Raw genomic sequence first — 13,052 nt, 5'->3', positions numbered from 1 at the left:
ATGGGGAAACAACCAGTCCTTCCTTTTATATTATCTATCAAAATGAAGAGATAAAACCTACACTAGATCAGTTGTAATTTCCTCTTCATTCTCACACAATATCCTCTCTCTTTCTCACTCAAAATCATAATGTGCAACTTCAATAAAATTCCCTCATATAAACTTTGGGTTGTCTTCTAAGGAAAAAAACCCTAAATTAACATAACTTCTACCGTCATGTCATTTTCCTAATGAACGGCCCAGATTGACTACAAAATTACAATAATTTACAAGGTCAATTTTAATCTATTTTTAGCTTTAGATGTGCTACTCTCGGACCCCCACCAGGGTGGGAATATAAAATTCATTGTCACCCCGCTTGGACCCTGTAGCGGAAACAAAAAACCTCTAAACAATCAGGAAGATAAACAAACTCCAGGAAAAGCACTTTAGATCCTTAGGCGATTTTATTTCAATATTGGACAACATGCCCTAACATCCTCTCAGGTTGCTTTCATTGTTTTGTAGCTAATGAGATGATAATATTGATGTCAGTTTATGGCCCCACAATTCCTAGGAAAAAGGAATGATTCGCGGAGTATTTTAGGGAGATGCACTAGATTCACCAGGATAAGTGTTGTATCATTGGAGGATATTTCAATATGATCGGGAGATTGAAAGAAAAACAAGGGGGCATCGAGAGACTAGAACTAGTGGTGGAACTCTTCCAAGAAGTTATTTAGGACCTCAAAATCCTAGAAGTGGAGACAATCAATGGCATACACACTTGAAACAATATGCGAGGGGATCGTCACCAAGTAGCTTGCCACTTGGGCAGCTTCTTTCTCTATAAATAATCCCTAGTCAAGGATATGTTTATCGAAGCCAAAATTCTCCCAAGCATGGGGTATGATCACTAGCCAATCCGGCTTGAGATAGATTTGGAAATATATCCAAGAAATAAACCATTCTAATTTGAGAATTTTTGGCTTCAGAAAGGTGGTGGTGGGAAATTTCAAATCCAGAGGACATCTTGATGCAGGTATTCTAATGTAAATTGAAGGAGGTTAAAAAAAGAATAAAATCTTGGAATCAGAACAAGTTTGGGAACATTCATATTGAAAAAAGAGACTAGAAATGCGCATGGATCTAAGTCGTTGGTCGAAGAGGAAGGGAGTCTAATTCATGATTTGGATATGGCTATGACATGTTGAAGGTAATACCAATTTTTTTCACATATCTATGATTAAACATTGGCATAATAATAAGATATTTTCTCTGACTTCTAGAAAAGGTAGCATATTAGTTGAACATGAATACATGGAAGTAGAACTACTATCCTTCTTCCAGTATTTTATATCTGAAGGAGACCAAGACAGATCCAAAGTCATCAACATAGTCACATAATATATTCCCCACTTGATCACTCCAGATTTAACACATATTTTTACAAATATTGTTGGAACTTTATTGGCATCAACATTCCTGCCCTTGTCAAGGAATTTAGGAGATTGCAACAAGTATGTTCTAGATTAAATTTTATTTTTATTACTAACTCCTAAAGCAAATAACTCTAGTGATCCAAGTGGATATCGGCCCATTGCATTATGCAATGTAATGTATAAATACATTTAATCAATTATAGTGAGAAGGATGAAACACTTACTGAAGCATATAATAAGGCCAGAGAAAACATGGTTCATGGAAGTTTGTCAAATCTTAGATGGGATAGTGACCACCTGTGAGATAGTATATTCACTCAAGGAAAGTATGAGGCCTGAGATGGTGGTCAAACTTGATTTATAAAATTTGTATAACAAATTGAACTAGAGCTACTTACTACGAATTTTGGAGGCATTTGGCTCCTCTTCCCCATGGATTAGATGGTTAAGGTCATTAATTTACACTCCTTTCTTATCCATTATATTAGACATATATCCTCTGTATACTTTCTAATCCTCTAGATGCCTCAGTTAGGGTGGTCCTATCCCTCCTTTTCCATTCATCATTTTTGCAGAAGGGTTGGGAATATATATCAAGGTTGCAGTGAATATGGACCATCAAAATGTAATTCAGCTCTTAGGGAAGGATTTTCCAATTACATATTTGCATTTTATGGATGATAATATGATAATCAAGGAACCAATTATTCAGGAAGCCAAAAATTTGGACACAATCCTCTTAGATTTCTAGGATGCATTAGGTACCCTGATCAACGAAGATAAATTTAACATTTACTTCTTTAATACCAACAATCCAATTCAAATATATCTAGCCAAAACACTTGTATTTAAGTTGGGAACTCTGCCAGCCAAATACCTAGGGATGCCATTAGTGGTGAATCCCCTACAGATGAATTGTTGGTGAGAGACTCTCCATAACATATCCAAACACCTAGAGAAATGGTCCATTCACTCACTAAACATAACTCACCAAGCTACAATATTAAAGGAAGTTATGCAATATATCACTATTTACCAATTGACTATGTTACCAACACCTAAAGGGGTGTATAAATATATTGTCTCCAAAATACGTAAATTCCTTTGGAAAGGGACACAAAAAACCAAGAAATGGGTGTTGATATCTTGGGAAAATCTCTACCTTCCGAAATGGGGAGGGTGTCTTAGCCTAAGGGGCCCTAAGTTGATAAACAAGGTAATGGGAAGAAAACTATGGTGGCACTGGCCGCAAAGTGGATTTGAACTCTGGAAGATGATTTTGGATAGGAAATATAGTTCAGGTCACTCAAGGGAGTAAAAACTTAGGAAATATATTTACCCATCAGGATCCCCCATTTGGAACTTGGCTAAGGACAATAAACATGTTATCCACGAGAACAAATTATGGGAGATCCAAAATGGAAAAAATGAAAGTTTTTTGGAGGACTCTTGGTAGAAAATTTCAGACTTGGACCATATAGAGGATCTTCGGCTAATTAGCTACTTCACTATCTCCCAAGGTGCATATCAGGTTGCAGTTTTTTGGAAAGAGACTATACCATGCTCTCAGTGCAGAGAATGGAAGTCGAGGTATATTTGGCCTAGAAATGAAGCTATTTATAATTAGATAGTTCTACAACATTCTCTGCAAGAAAGGAGAATTCAAGTAGCAGAAGACAATGATTTATTAAGATCAGGGTATAAATATTCGAGTATGTTTACAACTAAGGAGGATTATGGCTTAATTGTTGAACATTTGGTGGTCCCTATGAATACTTATTAGAAAAATATTTGGTGGGTCAAATCATGGCCAAATATTTCTCACTTCGTATGGCTTATTAGGTGAAGGTGAATTCTAACTTGGGACCAACTCTAGCGAAGGGGTTTCACTAGACCATCTCGGTTCCCTCTATGTCATCATCAGGGAGAGGACATGGAGTAATTATTAAACACTTGTGAAGTGGAAGAGGAACTACATAATCAAGTGAGGATCACCTATGGGTACTTGGATTGCATACCTAACAGTCCTTGGGAGACCATCAAATCCTGTATAGGTTATCTATTTAAAAACCCAATGGTTAATTGGGCTTGGCTCCTTGTCTTAGGCTTCCTTCTCTAGAACTTATGGAAGGAGAGAAAAAAAATTATTATCTACAGGGTCCAAGGCAACACCTCAAGAAAAAATAAATTGGATCCTATATTAGGTTGGGCAAACCTGCCTATGGTTTTCGGTCCATGGTATTGGATGCTTCAGCATGTATAAATATGTATTGTAACATTGAAAGGAATATAATGAAAAATCAAATTGGTAGTCCTGGTTTTGGGATCCAGGGGAAAATCTCTGTGTATATGTGTTTTATGTGTTATGCTCTCGTATTGTTTATTTTATGTGTTTTAGAATTCGTATGCAGGTAATTTCTGTACGGGGCTAAAATGTACAAAGTAGTCTAAGTTTGATGTAGCCTCATCATGCCTACATCTTATGAGCTAGAGTGATATAGATCATCTCTCAAGCATCCTAGATAATAATAAGATTTCCTCGATGGGGGTGATAACTAGGAGAAGTGAGTGAATGGTGGGGGTCGTATCCTCCCCATCCATACAACATTAGACTTCTAGGAGCATGTCACACATGCTTCCATCGGATTGCAGGTGTCAAAGTTTTTGGAGGTATGCATGTTACTATAATTGTAGTAGATCTGAACTGCAAATATAATAAATTCTCTGATAAAATAAATCCAAGATCTAATACACAAATAAGATAGAAATGTTTCTCTTTATTAATCAAATCCTTGAGGTAGGTTAATGCCATATAATCATTCCTTAAGGAAGGAGAATACTCCACAAGCCATATTCTTGTCAATACAACAATAATTTACATCCCTCAATAGAGAGTCTCTAACCTCTATATATGCTTCATACATACAATACCATGCGTAATTATCATGGGTATCTCAATGCCATACATTCAATACAATGGGCTTGTCACATTATTTCCTAACTACTTGTGGTCCTTTTCATAATGTGGGTTAACCAATTTATTTATTAACTATGGCCCATTTATTTATTACATTATTACATCACAATATTCCCTTGGGTAACTCCCTCTATATCCCATACTATCCTCCCTAGGTATACTACATTCCACCCCTTGATCATGTTGTTGCCCTAAAACATGAGAAGAACACAAATAATAATATCCTCTCAAAAGAGTAGTCCACTGGTACCATGCACATGAATCTAGCCATCAAAGAGAAAGGTGAACACTTGATCTATCCAGTGCCTCACTTGCTACATATGGAAGTTGGTTATTGTGGTTCCTCTATGTTGATGTGTTGTGGGTGGAACATCACAGCTCTCTATGTGTCTTCTAGGGGTTGTATTCCTTGTTGCTAATTCTTTTCCACCTTGTTGGTTGTTGTATTGTTGGGTGGTGTAGGTGGTGATATGTTGAAGTTTTAACTAATGGTGTATCTTGCTTCAATTCCCCACCTAATGGAGCATGAGTGGTATCGGGTTCCCTTTGTGGTACTTGCTTTTGTTTCTTTTCTTCCATGATTACTTCCACCATGGACTCCTAATATGATGTGTTAGTACCTGTAGATTTTTTTGCTTAGGCCTCCTTGGACTCTACCTATTTACTGATGGAAATATCCTGAAAGTTAATTTTCTTCTTTTTATACCAAATCTTTAGGAATTTCTTTTGCACATTAATATTGATAGTACAAACAGATTCCATCCAAGGGTATCCCAAAACAAAATCCACATCAACCATATTTTGAAGCATAAAAATCAGAATGCAACACATAATTATTCATAGAAATATTGAAATATTAATAAATTTAAACATCCTGATTATCAACATGTGTGTTTTCAATGTGTTTTTCTGGAACTTGCAATTTTTTAGCCAAATTAACATTGATAAAATTATGCTTGCAACTAGTATTGATAGACACAATGATGTTCTCTTTTTGAATACTTCTATGAACCTGTAATATGGAAATATTAGCGGAAAATAACCCTTTATGGATCTTATTGTCTTTCTTTCTAGCATGAGACCACTTGTTCAAAAGAACCTTTTCAACCTCTTCATCGGAAAGTTCCCTTATTTGATCATGGTTAAGTGATTTCCACCATATGGAAACCTCATCCTTGGATTCATTCCATGCTCCATAGCTCCAAATTTTTGGACATTTTGATTTCTTATAAGTTATGTATTATTCAATAGTATGAACATCCATATTTTCTATATAAAAAATAGCCTTCTAGAACCCATAAAATAGAGTGAGGGTTTTAAAGAAAATCAGTTACTTTGGGAGAAAATTTAAAATGGGCACAACTCAGTTAATATAGCTCAAAATCCTTATTATAGCCTATTTTCATAAATGGAATGACCATTCTTCATCTTTCCATGTGGTTGAAAATTGTGATCTAGGCACTTTGAAAACTCATATCCATGTTGCAACTATCCGACCATCACAAAAAATTCCGAAAAAAAAAATAAAAAATAAAAAATAAAATAAAATAATAATAATATAATAATAATAATAATAAATAATAAATAATAAATAAAATAAAATAAAAATAAAAACAAATAAATAAATAAATAAATAAATAAAATAAATAAATAGATGATTTTAAATCAGTGATATCTCCCTCATCCAGACTCTGGTTCGACTAATTTTTTTTTTAAATTAGGTGTTTTTTGAGAGGACCTCAGGTCCGCAATTATTTTATTGCAATTATACACAAATATGTGAAAAAAATGACTGGAGATCTGTTGTCCACGAATTTCCGTTAAATATTCTTTAAAATAGTTGATTTTGAAGCAACGATATCTCCTCTATCCGGGCTCTGATTCAGGCGATTTTGTTTTTGAAATGGGGTATTGTTTCACAAGGAATTCATATATGCAATTTTTTTTTTTAAATTTTGCACCAAAATTTTTATATATGATATGCAAACTTGTTGCCCACTATTTTCCCCAAAACATTCCTGCAAAAAAACAAAATAAATTATTATCCTCGCTTTTCCCAATAAACTGCTCTAATACCACTTGTAGTAGATATGACCTGCAAATATAATAGATTATCTAATAAAATAAATCCAAGGGCCAATACACAAATAAGATATAAATACTTCTATTTATTACTTGAGGTGGGGTAACACAAAACAATCACTCCTTAAGAAAGGATAATACTGCACAAGCCATATTCTTGTCAATACAACAATACTTGACATCACTCAATGGAGAGTCTCTAGCTTCTATATAGGCTTCATAAATACAATACAATGGGTCTCTCAATACCATGCATCGACTACAATGGGCTCATGACATTATTTCCTAACTACTTGTGGTCCCTTGGATAATGTGAGCTAACCACTTTATTTATTAAATATGGCCCATTTATTTATTACATTATTACATCGCATTATTCCCTTGGGTACCTCTCTCTGTACCCCATATTATCCCCCCTAGCTATACTACAATAACTACTAGAGAATTTTTTCTTCGACATTTTTTGTTGTATATAGTTATGGTACGGGAGGTGACAAAAGGTATTAGATGTCTGAATTTGAAGGGTGGCATTCTGGCTATGCCTACTCCTACTCTTCAAATTGGGCAGTGCTGAGATAGAGCTCAAGTTGGCCCTAGGGGGGTTGTAAAACTAAGAAGGGCGTTGATCTGAAATGATGGTTTAACATCTTGCTATGCATACAAGAACCTCTCACTCCAAAGCTTAACACTTATTTGATCTAGCTTATGTTGACAATTGCGGATTTAAGTACTTGAAACAAGTGTATGTCTTTGTTTGTTTTCAACTATTTAAGTGCTTTAAGTTGATTTGTTTCTGCTGATATTAAACACACATAACAACCATATAATGCAGAAAATAAACATCAACACATAATAGAAAATTTAATCTAGGAGTTCACCTGAATATCGTGAGCTACGTCTCCCTAAGCTTCTGTCAATTTGACTTGGATCTTTGGGATTATGGATTCAATTCTTTTACAAGTTCCACACTCAACTCCATGGTTATTAATTGAACCAATGGGCTTAGAACACCATCTAAATCCCTGTCATGGATGTCATCATTCTATAAACAGATCTGAGATTCCTTAGACTTAATTCCTTCAATCGGTGCATTGAGCTTCCCCAAGCTTCTTGATGGCACCAACTCCTTCAAAATTCCTCAAATGTCTCTGAAACCTCTTCTACTATCTCCAACACATATCAGACATCAATAATAGATTGTTCATTTGCTCAAATGAGCACTGCATCCCCGATCTAAGCCTTCCTCCACAGTTGGCACTGGGCTACCTGAAACTTCCCTGTAGCATCTCAGCCTTTAGAAATCTTCAGATTCTAGCCCTTCCAATGGATTCAAAAGGCTCATTATCAAGAATGAATATTGGTTCACTGAGAATGGATACTGGTAGCTCCTTCAACCTTAGCGAAGGCGATAACATCTTCATAACTTCCTCATATGGTGTCAATTTTTTGAACCATCCACAGCGTCAGAATCAGGAAGATGAGATCTATCCAGACATTTAGGTTCGACACTCTTTTGAAAACTTTGAATTTTGAGCTATCATTAAAGTCCTGGATCAATATTTGATCACTCCTCCCCATAAGGAATCTTTTGGACCCCAAAAGACTAATATACTGATCTAAATAGTAGATGAGAGTACAGTACCCTCTTCTTTCAAACTTCATACACTTTCCTGCATGGCAGGTGCCTTTGAACCAAATCTTGAAGGTAGTTGACGCTTCCCTTCCTGGATGCACGTGTCCTCCTGTTAAGAATTATCTTCCTTGAACTCATTCAGAATGTATAGAAGGTAGCTGAACATCGCTTCCAAGCCACTTCCATGGTGACCTTTGCTGCTGCAAATCTCCTTCAGCAGATGATGTCAAAATACAAGAAAACAACTTGACGACATAAATTCTTGCTCCATCAAAAGAAACAAATTTCACATCATGTGAATCATCATCATGTCTTTACATCTTGTGTACAAATGATCGACTAAATCCCAAGCTGACAAAAATCATGCCTTTTCAAACATTTGACCCTTCAAGTCAAGCATGTACAAAAATAATTTTAATGATTCTTTTACAAAGATGAAACACTTCATCAGTATCTCCCTTTTACAATCTTGGAGACCAAATCAACTTTTCCAAGTCGACATGACATTACATGCATGTTTAAACAAAACAATATGATGGTTGATAGCTTTCCATCAAGTCAATTACATACATGTTCAAATACAAGGAAACCGTTAATGTTATGCTCTTAACCTGCAAAATGATACCCAATACATAATATGCGAAGAAAAGATACCCAGAACACAGAATAGCAATGATTTTATTATTCAGAGAGTAATGTTCACTTGCCTCTTCGAGGGGGCAACGTCCAATAGAGCAGAGCTCGATTACAAAATAAGACACAATACTCCTCGCAGGGAGTCTCTATCCTCTATATATGACTCATACATGCAATACCACGAGCCAATACCGTGGGTTTTATTAATACCATCTATCTAATACTACGGCCCATTTACAACTAACTGTGGTCCCGTCATTAATTGCGGGTTAACCACTTACAAATATTAATATGGGCTTTATTGACTCTTGATTATGACGTGATCCCATGACATAAATAAGGGGGTTAGGGTGGGACCCTAACATGCCCTGCCCCTTAAGACTAGCCTTGTCCTCAAGGCTGAAGCTGCGGAAACTGCTGAAGAATAGTGGTTGGTTCCCAAGTTGCATCTTCCGGAGAGGTGTCTTCCATTTGACGAGGACTTCCTTAATCATGTGGTCGCACAAGTGTTTGTCTCTTCTGTCTAGAACCTGTTCGGGTTGAAGCCAGATTGACCCTTCTTCGTCCAATTCAGGTAGACTAGTTTGAACTCGGCAATTGTTCCCGATCACTTTCTTGAGGCACGATACATGGAAAACTGGATGGATTTTTGCAGTAGGTGGCAAATCCAACTCGTAAGATACTTCTCCAATGCACTGAAGTACTTGGTATGGTCCGTAGAATTTTGGAGATAGCTTCTGACAACCCTTGTCTTTGAGTGATGTTTGCTTATATGGTTGCAGCCTCAAAAAGACCTGATCCCCTTCTTGAAATTGGCGCTCTGAGCGATTCTGGTCTACCTGTTGCTTCATGCGGTTCTGAGCTTGATGAAGATTCTCTCTAAGATGGGCGAGCATGGTTGCGCGGTGTTGTAGGAGTTGATCCACTGCTTGTACTTTGGAGCACCCCTTGAGATAAGAAGTAGGGGAAGGCGGAAGTTGACCATATACTGCTTCATAGGGAGTCATTTTGGTGGTGGCATGATAGTTGGTGTTATACCACCATTCAGCCAGAGATAACCACTATACCCAAAGGTGTTGCTTTTCTGAAGTGAAACACCTAAGGTAGGTTTCTAGACATTTGTTGACGGCTTCAGTTTGACCATCCGTTTGCAGATGATAGGAAGTACTGAGTTTTATTTGACTGCCTTGTATCCTGAAGAGTTCCTGCCAAAAATTACTGGTGAAGATCGGGTCGCGATCAGACACAATAGAAGTGGGCATGCCATGCAATTTGAAAATCTGATCCATGAAATATTGAGCGACCAAAGTTGGAGTAAATGGGTGGGGTAGTGCGCAGAAATGAGCATACTTCGATAGTTGGTCCACAACCACCATGATGACTGACTTGTTCTCGGACTTTGGAAGACCTGTAATGAAATCCATAGAAACTTTCTTCCAAATGGATGTCGGAATGGGAAATGGTTGTAATGTGCCTGGTGTGTTGACTGTTTCCCCTTTGTGGCGTTGACAGACATCGCATTCTGCTACAAAAGTAAGGATGTCCTTTTTCATGCCTGTCCAAAAAAATGATCTTCTGGTGTGAGCATACATCTTTTGAAAGCCCGAATGTCCTACAATGGGCGATGAGTGCAATTCTGCCAAAATGCGACCTTTGAGGGTGGATGTTGGGAATATTACGACTCTGTCCCTGTAGCGAAGAATATCATCCTGCCACGAGTAGCCCTTGGTGGAATTTGGATCTACCTGCAATTGAGAAATGAGTTGGGATAGCCTGGGGTGTGAAAACCATTCCTTGCAAGCCTCTTCAATCCATTCTAGAATGGGGAGGGAAATTGCTAGCAAAGTACTTTCTTTCTCAAATTAGCGAGATAATGCATCTGCTACACTATTGTCTTTCCCTTTCTTGTAAATGATATCATAATCATATCCCAGCATTTTGGTGAGCCATTTATTTTTTTGTGGGGAGGATAGGCGTTGCTCCAAAAAATATTTAAGACTGTGATGATCTGTGCGGATTTGGAAACATCGCCCCAATAAGTAAGGTCGCCAGGTCTCGACGGCATGTAAGATGGCCATCATTTCTTTTTCGTAGGTAGATTGGCCCAGATTCCTCCCACTTAGTTGTTGGCTTGTGAAGGCCAAAGGTCGCCCTTCCTGCATTAAGACCGCCCCAATACCAGTCCCCGAAGCATCACATTCAATGACAAAGGATTTGGTGAAGTCAGGTAGTGCTAAGACTGGAGTGGAACACATGGCGTTTTTGAGAGCGGTAAATGCCTGTTGTGCTTCCTCATTCCAGAAGAAGGAATTTTTCTTTAGGAGTTGAGTGAGGGGCTTCGCTATGCCGCCATAGTTGCGGACAAATTTACGATAATAGCCTATGAGACCCAAAAATCCTCTCAAGCTCTTCAAAGTCTTAGGTTGAGGCCATTCTTGCATTGCCTGGATCTTTTTGGGGTCCACCTTGACACCTTCACGCCCCACAATGTGGCCCAAATACTCAACTTCTTCCATGCCAAACGAACACTTGGACATCTTGACAAATAATTTATGCTTGCGGAGCAGGTGTAAGAGTAGATCTACATGTTGAAGATGTGCAGCCCAACTGCCACTATAGATGAGGATGTCATCGAAGAAGACAAGGACAAATTTCCTGAGATATGGTTTGAGAATGTGATTCATAAGGCTCTGAAAAGTAGAGGGGGCATTACAAAGACCAAATGGCATGACCAGGAACTCATAATGGCCTTCATGAGTTCGGAAAGCAGTCTTGGGAATGTCGACTTCCTTCATGCGAATTTGGTGGTGGCCTGAGCGAAGATCCAGCTTAGTGAAGAAATGAGCCCCATTGAGTTCGTCCAGCAAATCGTCAACCACCGGAATGGGAAATTTATCTTTGACTGTCAACTTATTGAGGGCCCTGAAGTCGGGACACATCCGCCACTCCCCATCTTTCTTGAGCACCATGACCACTGGGGATGAATAAGGACTAATGTTGGGACGAATGACACCTGCTTCCAAAAGTTCCTTGATGGATTTTTCTATTTCATTCTTTTGGGTGAACGGATATCGGTATGGCCACACATTTGGGGGTTGGGCCCCTAGAACCAAGGTGATGCTATGATCATGTTCCCCTCGCAAGGGTGGAAGCTCATGAGGCTTGTCAAAGACCGGCAGATGGTTATTTAAAATCTGTTGCATCTCAGGATGAATTGGCAGAGACTTGGTTTCGACGACCTGTATGGCATTAAATTGAGCTACCACTCCATGATTTCCCTTTTTTAACAATTTTTCATCCGATGCGAGCTGATGATAGAGGGGGCTCCCGCCTGGAGTCCACGGAGGGTATGTGTGTAGTTGTTCTGCTTAAAACTCATATATAACTCCTGAAAATCCATTGTGATTGGCCCAAGCGTGCGGAGCCATTCAGTGTCGAGGACAATGTCGCAACCCCCCATGTGTATGGCAAACATGTGGGTTTTCAACTGATAATCCCCCATTTGAAGTTTGACATTTTCACAGCGGCCTTCACATTTCATTGTGCCCCTGTTATGAAACCAGCTCAAGAAAAGATAGAAAAGATAGATCAACGCCTTAGAATTCAGCCTCTTCGAGGGGGCAACCTCCTTTACATTACATAAATGAACAATTCTTGGATGATACAAATGACAAAACCTCCTTTCTATATATAGGAGTCTAAGGAGTCACAATATAATCCAGCCGACCGAACAATAATAATATAAAGCCACAAAAATAACAATAGAGGGATTCTATGGGGCACAGAAATAACAATATGGGGGTAATAGGGGCACAACAATATAAATAAGGGGTATAACTACAATAGTAATGGGGTAATCACTAGTATTATAGGGACCCAACATGCCCCTCTCCTTCAAAAAAGTGTTGTCCTCAACGCTTGAGCAGTTCTGGATACTTCTGCATAAAATTCTCATCCTCCCATGTGGAATCTTCAGCGGATAAGTTCTTCCACTTGATAAGATACTCTGAAATTGATCGATTTTGTAGCTGTCGAGTTCTTGTTTCTGTGACTACTTCCGGTTCCAATATAATTTTTCCTTCTTCGTCAAGTTCTGGCAATATTGTTTGAACTGGGAGCTTGTTGCCTATAACCTTCTTTAAACATGAAACATGGAAAACTGGGTGCAATCGAGAAGCTGTAGGAAGCTCCAATTTGTATGCCATAGTACCAATCTTTTCCAACACCTTGTACGGACCATAATACTTTGGTGATAATTTATTATCCTTCTTAGCTTGCTTTAGGGACATTTGCTTATATGGTT

Source organism: Pinus tabuliformis, chromosome 4_1, assembly GCF_031772625.1.
Source record: "Pinus tabuliformis cultivar Carrire ecotype Pingquan chromosome 4_1, CPIR1, whole genome shotgun sequence".
NCBI classification, from domain to species: domain Eukaryota; kingdom Viridiplantae; phylum Streptophyta; class Pinopsida; order Pinales; family Pinaceae; genus Pinus; species Pinus tabuliformis.
This window is presented reverse-complemented; position numbering follows the sequence as displayed.